The sequence below is a fragment of the Amia ocellicauda genome (assembly GCF_036373705.1).
Source record: "Amia ocellicauda isolate fAmiCal2 chromosome 11 unlocalized genomic scaffold, fAmiCal2.hap1 SUPER_11_unloc_3, whole genome shotgun sequence".
Classification (NCBI taxonomy): Eukaryota; Metazoa; Chordata; class Actinopteri; order Amiiformes; family Amiidae; genus Amia; species Amia ocellicauda.
Genome location: NW_027102661.1, coordinates 306337 through 313567, shown reverse-complemented (window position 1 = coordinate 313567; position 7231 = coordinate 306337). Strand labels below are relative to the sequence as shown.

Below are 7231 nucleotides of genomic sequence, written 5' to 3'. Positions count from 1 at the left end.
AGAGGGGCCGTGTCTGAAATTTCCACGATATGTTGGAGAATGAGAGATTCTTCGTTTTTTGTTAGCCACGGATCTTCGTCGCCCCCTGGTGGACACATGCTGTTTCTTCTTTTACCCCCCTCCTCGCCATTACCATGAGACCCGAACCTTCCTGATGCTCATGGCTAGCTGCCCGGTTCATAACATTGGTGAACACGTCACTAACAATATTTTTAGCCGCTGATTTCAAGTGGGGTCTGGCTATAGCAAAGCCTCTCTTAAGCAGGGGTACGGCCATTCTAAAGAGACCACGAAAGAGTCCTCCTAGACCGGCGCCATACATTGTGGGGGCTCCTACAATACCGGGCAAGCCGTTCCCGGCTTGCATCTTGTAATAATCCACATAGGCGCTAGGATCTACATAACCCCTCGAGGTAGCCATTTTAATAATGTACACACTGTTTCAGGGGTCGAAAATGTAGTTTGACAATAACTTTACCGAAGCGGAAGGGTACGTTGATATTCTGATCCGATTTTACTTCGATCGTGATGTTGTCAAAGTGGGTCTTTGAGACTGGTACGTAGTGTGGCTTGTCATAAGTAATTGTGACCATGTCATTGCTTTTACCTTTAATAAGTACATTTCTCAAAAGGGGGACATAACTATCCCCGACCCTCTGGTGGGTTATGATATCCGTATACACATAAAGAGTGTAAAAGCCGCCCCACCACTTCTGAGAACCTGCTCTCTGTGTCAGAATAGAACCCTAATATACGCCCCAGTTGGCCGCTGGTTTGAATGCTAATACCTGGTTTTGACACCTTGTACACTCTGTTTTTAATAGGGTTGTAATATAGCTTGATGTTGGGGGTGCCTTCTGAGAACTGTTTATGAATCTCATCTAATATTTTATCCACATTGTCATAATAACCTCCTTGTATCGTGAATGTCCATTGATTTTAACATCATCAAAAATGGCGAAGGTGGCATCCTTATCTTGTAAAACAGCCCAAGTGTAAGGATACTGTATTTCCGCCAACCCCACTTCCCACGACCCCCTTAGATCTATAGATTTTCCAAATTGTACCGTGTAACTGGATATTTCATTTTTAGGGTATATATCGAGAGAGGCGTTACTGGGTAGAGTCACGTAGAAGCCTCCTGATTCCATCTTGAGTATCGAAAGTAATGCCCCCAACACACCCGCAGGCATGTTGTTATAAGGATTGAATATCGCAAACCTGTTGTTCCGGGACCCAACTATTGAACTTTTCAGGCCATCCAAGCCATTTCACCAACACATATTTTTTCCGGTTCTGGGTTTTTTCAGCTAATATCTTTTCAACTCTGTATACACTGTCTTTACCCACAATAATTTTTTGTAACTCGGCTTCGTAAAACGTTCCTTCTATATCCTCCCCGTCATAGTCTTTTAACCGGTACACGGGGGGGTCTCTAGCCAACTGTTCGGTAACTGTAAAATATTCGTCAGAAAATGTTTGTTCATAACCTTTGGCAAAAGTACTCCTTAGCTTTGAAACGCGAACCACATCACCGATGTTGAACTTATAAGTAGTTTTTCCCTTCTTAATAAATGGTCCGTATAATTCTATATAGACCTTAAAAGAATTACTTTGATCAACATCTATAGGCTTCATTTTAATACTGGTGTGATACCCTTGGTTGTAAGCATCGATAAAATCCTGAACTTTATCAAAATACTTGAACGTGTTGACCGCTGTAAAATATCTCCAGATTTTGGTCTTTATGGTGCGGTTAAACCTCTCCACTACCGATGCCTTAAGCTCATTACCGGTGGTGAAATGATATATTTTGTGTCTCTTCAGTAGATTCTGAAATTCTCTGTTGAGAAACTCTTTTCCTTTATCAGTCTGCAGTTTTTTAGGACATCGACCCTGGGACAATATATCCTCAAAGGCCCTTGTCACCGCCCGACCTGTTTTATTATGTAGAATGCGAGCCCAGGCATATTTTGATAACACATCGATACACATCAACATCAATTTGTGACCATTATTATGTTTTGATAAATTTGACATATCGACTAGATCCATTTGCCATTGTGAGTCTATGTCAGTTGCATATACGCGGTTTCTTTTAAAGTTAATCCTGAGAGGTTTATGTAAGGTATAGGCGTCTTGTTCCCGTAACCATTCTGAAACAACCACATCATTAACCTTCACTCCGGCCTCAGCGAATCCTCTTTGAAAACCCTTCTTACCCGCCAAACCCCCAATCTTGGCTGGGTTGTAGTATAGTTCCTGCATTTGGGGAGCTTGCCGAGTCATTCTGTCAAATAACCACACAGACCCACACTATGCGCAAAGTTTTTATACAAGGTTTTTTATTCAACTTCAGGAGAGCAGATACCCCTTTTTACACATTTGAGAAAAGTATAACATACACAACAATTTTTTCTACGGTCCAGACAAAAAGAAATCAGATGATTGGTTACTTGATCTATATCAACAAATATACCTGTTTCTTTATCTTGTAGGCACACACCTCAGTTACATATGTAAATAAAACAACAATATGACCTATTTTAAAAGTAAACAGAGGTGTATTAAACATGCTCAGTAAAAGGTCATACAGATGTTGATGAAATGGCCTAATATCATTCTTGGCCCCCTTGAGCGCTTCATCCCAGTGTTCGTACCCTCCGGTCTTTGTTACAGCAGCCATTAACTTTTCCAGGTTTGAAAGTTGATCCTCATCGATGGTTAAATCTGTAGAGAAAAGGCTCGCGTTGGCTACTTTTCTGTCAAGCACATGGTGTAATAGCGCTCTCAGGTTAGCTGCATGGTTAGCTGTTGATGACAGAACCAGTTGCAGAAGCAGTCCAGAACATTCCCCATGTTTAAAGTCCCTTAGTTCAGGTCAGAGTCTGAATCAGTGGCGTAGATGTCGAATTCTTCGTCGCTGCCCCAGCTTTAACTTCTTTACGGAAGAAATAAGCTTTTAGCTTGCCAGCGGTTTTTCTACTCGGCTCATCCAGGTCATTGAGCAGCTGCCCAAGTTTCTCTATTATAAACGGCTCCTTTTTCAGCTCCAGCAAAATCTCATCTATGATTTTCTGGACTTGTCCCGCAGTGACATGTATGTGGGAGTAAGACAGCGCCTTGATTAGTGCCGGTTTCAGCCACGGTTTGTTGAGTCTTCTGTAAAACACGTTGAAATAGAACAGGAAATAGTAACGGTCTGGTTCAAACAAACAACTGTGTCTCAACTGACTGGGGTGATTCACTTCACACCCCCGACAGACTTCTTTCAGAGCTCGGTCGATGAGAGCACTCAGAATATACACCAGGGTGCTTTTAACTACTCTGCTTACTTGGTCACATACCCCGGGCATAAATCCTGCGTATTCATCACACCCCCGGGACAGTCCGATGCTCATTGAGTCGCCTGGTGGTTTGTGGGGTGTTTCTACATCCATTGGACTGACCCCCTCCTGAGACGCACAGACGGTAGACAGTTCGGCAAAATCGAGGCCCTCCATGAGCTCCAGAGGCTGGGGATCCCCGAGACTCATTTGGACATCTATCGCACCGCATGTTGTTTCGTCCTGAGGGACCGGGGTCTGAGGTCTTGGAGGGTAACCGCAGTCAGAGGGTTCCGGAGTATATACAAAATCTGGGGAATAGAACCAGGGGTGATCCCGGGTTTGATGAGGCCTGTAGAGCCTGTCGACGTCCGCAGCTTTCGGGTAAGACATTCTCTTTAATTTTAAACCATGAATGAATTGTTGCGCCTTTTATCCTATCTCTTCACTACGTCACGACACACCGCCCTCTTAGAAGAGAGTAGCCCCTGAGCCGTCAGACGGCGTCAAACATAATTTCAGTAACCTGTTTTTCTGGATCCTCCACACCCCCTTCAATAGGGTTTGTAATCAGGGTACTGCTAAACAAAACCTTACGATCTGTAGTTAGAGATAGACTCTTCACCACTCTACCATAGTTCTGCAAGCTTTCCCATTCACCACCTTTCAAAACCCTGAGTCGGAGACTCCATTTTGCATTCTCTTGGACCCTCTTGCAAGCCTTCTAGAGTCTTATCCACAAGCCCCAGATCTCTCCAGGCCATCACCTTCAACCAGTCCTCATAAGAGTATTCAATTACCGTCTCAAAAGATTCCAACGTACCCTCCTTCTCTCCCAAAGCAAAAAGCTCCACTCCAACATAGCTGGGATCCCTTTTAAAGCGGTAACCCCGTCGAGCCCCCCAGAACAACACCCAGGAGCGTTCAATCTTTAAATTGGTGAGTACAGGAACCCTTGCCCGGGATTGTTTCTTGCGGGGTTTCATGTTGATGTCGCTGGACATGTTGAAGAAGCGGGATGTTTCTGATGCTGAGAATTAAAGAGGTATTGCCTAAAAGCAGCGCGGGTTCTTAAATAGAGAGGAGAGTTTCGGGGCATTGCCTTCAGAGGGGTGGGGGTATTTATGGGTGGCCTTGTTGTTCAGGGTTTTATGGGTGTACACTTTCTGACGGATATGACGTAGGAATAATTAAGGAAATAACTCTACCTAAAATCACGCCCCCCAATTACGACGTAGGAATATTAATAAGCTTAGGGCATACATCATAACAAAATAGGCCGCGCCCAAAAAACCCTACTATCTACTCTTATGTAGTTGAAGGCGCAGAATAGCTCTGATAGTCTGGTGGTGACGGAAGACCACCAGCCGTTTGAACAAGCCATTCAGCATCACCTTGTTGGGCTAAGTGCAGGCACTGTCAGAGCGCAGGGCGACCTGCCTTTGAAAGAGTTTCCTAAGTGTCCCGAAATCGGTGCACTCAGAGCGTCCGTCCGTCGACAGGTTGAAATTGTAAACGCGGGTGTAGCCACTTTTAATTAAAATCTGATGATGATGATGATGATGATGCTGTTCTTGCTGTTGTTCTTGTTGTTCTTGTTGTCGTCGTGGTCGCTGTCATTATTATTGTTAAAGTAAAGCAGTAGATAGATTTGTTGCTACCGTAAGGTGTAGAAGGCACAATAGCTCTGTGATTGTCTGATGGTGGCACAAGACGAGCAGCAGCTGTTTGAACAAGCCATTGAGCATCACCTTGTTGGGGTAAGTGTAAGTCTTGTCATAGCTCAGGGCGTTCTTCCTTTGAAAGAGTTTCCAAAGTGTCCTGATGTGCCTTTGAGCAATGCAAAATAGGTCAGTGAAAATAGAAACCTTTATCTCACAGGCAGGCCCACGGGAAATGCCTGTGCGCGTTTTACCAGCCTGCTTCGATGGAAGCCATTCGAAACGCCAGGACGGGTTGGTTTCCGTAGTGTAGTGGCTATCACGTTCGCCTCACACGCGAAAGGTCCCCGGTTCGAAACCGGGCGGAAACAACCCGCGGTGCACGCGTGCCAGTACCGTGTTACCCGTCCTCATCTCCCTGCCCCAAGGCCGGCCGTCGTTTTCTCTTCCTCGGAGTGGCAAGAAATCCTGACCTTGAGAACAATCGATCGCAGAAGGGTAGCTTTGCGAGGCGCTGGAACTGACACTTTTAAAATCGATACATGTTGTTACTGTTACAATACGACCGTAGCAGGATCGGCGACATTGCTGTTACTCTTATGTAGTTGAAGGCGCAGTATAGCTCTGATAGTCTGGTGGTGACGGAAGACCACCAGCCGTTTGAACAAGCCATTCAGCATCACCTTGTTGGGCTAAGTGCAGGCACTGTCAGAGCGCAGGGCGTCCTGCCTTTGAAAGAGTTTCCGAAGTGTCCTGATGTGCCCTTTAGCAATGCCAAACAGGTCTGTGAAAATGGCATCCTTTCGCGGCACTTCAGACGCCATCTCACAGTCTAGCCGACCTGAAATTCCTGAGCCCGTTTTACCAGCAGGCTTCAATGATAACCGTTTCAAGCAAGACGCCGCGTTGTCAGTTTCCGTAGTGTAGCGGTTATCACGTTCGCCTAACGCGCGAAAGGTCCCCGGTTCGAAACCGGGCGGAAACAGCCTGCTGTGGGCCGGCCCTTTTCGTCCTGCTTGCCCTCGTGGTTCCCCGGAGGCGGTGGGTGGCTTTTCTTCATTGGAGTGCCCGAAATCGGTGCACTCAGAGCGTCCGTCTGTAGACAGGTTGAAATTGTAAACGCTGGTGTAGCCACTTTTAATTAAAATCTGATGATGTTGTTGTTGTTGTTCTTGTTGTTGTTCTTGTTGTCATCGTGGTCGCCGTCATTATTATTGTTAAAGTAAAGCAGTAGTTAGATTTGTTGCTACCGTAAGGTGTAGAAGACAACAGTAGGTATGGCGTGTGGTATCAAAACATTCAGAATACTTTTAACCTATATAATTTATAAGCTTTGTAAAATAAACCCAAATATCTCTTTTGCGGGGATAAAAGCTGTTCTGAGTAGTTTGTGACTTGTTTAATACCAAACAAAGCATCGCTATTAAAAAAAAAAAAAAAATCACTGTAAAAGCGCTAGTTATTTTAGATCTTTATGCTTATTTTCTAGGCTCAGGTTGTTTTTTAGCGCTTATAAAGGCCTGAAATATTCTTAGTGGTTGTTGACTATAGGTCTTGATGCTTAAAAATGTTTTTTTGAGAGACCAAAAGGTTCTAATAAAAGTTTAGAGTAGAGAGGAGAGAGATCGTCTCCATCTTGGTTTCTATTTGAAATTTGATGCAGTGTCATTTTATTGGTTGGTTTTGATATGTTAATTGGTAACAGGGCGGCACAAAGGCCAGACCAGAACAATGCCTTACAAGAAGATCCGGCATGTGGACATCAGTATAAGTATGAAGGTCTGGTCTTCAGCTCGACAGACTCATACTGACCTTTCGATTTAAGACTAAAGATCAACAGTGTCCGGAAACAACATCAGCGACTTCGATTTAAACGAGTTTTTTGGTAAGTCTTCAGATTATTTTCACTGACTCAGAGCGTGTTGTGTGCATGTATTGTAAATAAGGCTATAACATCTGTTTTAAGTTCTGTAAAATTATTTTTCAGCCAGTCAACAGGAGTTAATTCCCAACGCTGAGGAGATCATCTGGAACAACAACGGTAAGATTTTTGTGTTTGCGCTCATGGGTTCTTATGTATGGGTGTGTGTGGTTTTGAAGTGGCTCATTAGAGTTATGAAAACATTTTAATATATATTAATGCCGGTCTCTTTAATTACACAGAAACTATCGAAAGGCCTGTGATTAATGTCTCCGAGGATCGACCAAGAGAAGTGGTTGTCCCTAGACAGGCTGTCTGCCGAC

At 44.3% G+C, this 7231-nt stretch overlaps 2 non-coding genes across 2 annotated transcripts; both read left to right on the top strand.

The window, feature by feature from the left end:
- Positions 1 to 5285: 5285 nt before the first annotated feature.
- Positions 5286 to 5358, top strand: trnav-cac (transfer RNA valine (anticodon CAC)). The gene has a single exon. It is a non-coding gene; the product is annotated as a tRNA-Val (tRNA).
- A 541-nt stretch (positions 5359 to 5899) lies between these two features.
- On the top strand, positions 5900 to 5972 carry trnav-aac (transfer RNA valine (anticodon AAC)). The gene has a single exon. It is a non-coding gene; the product is annotated as a tRNA-Val (tRNA).
- The last annotated feature ends 1259 nt before the right edge of the window (positions 5973 to 7231 follow it).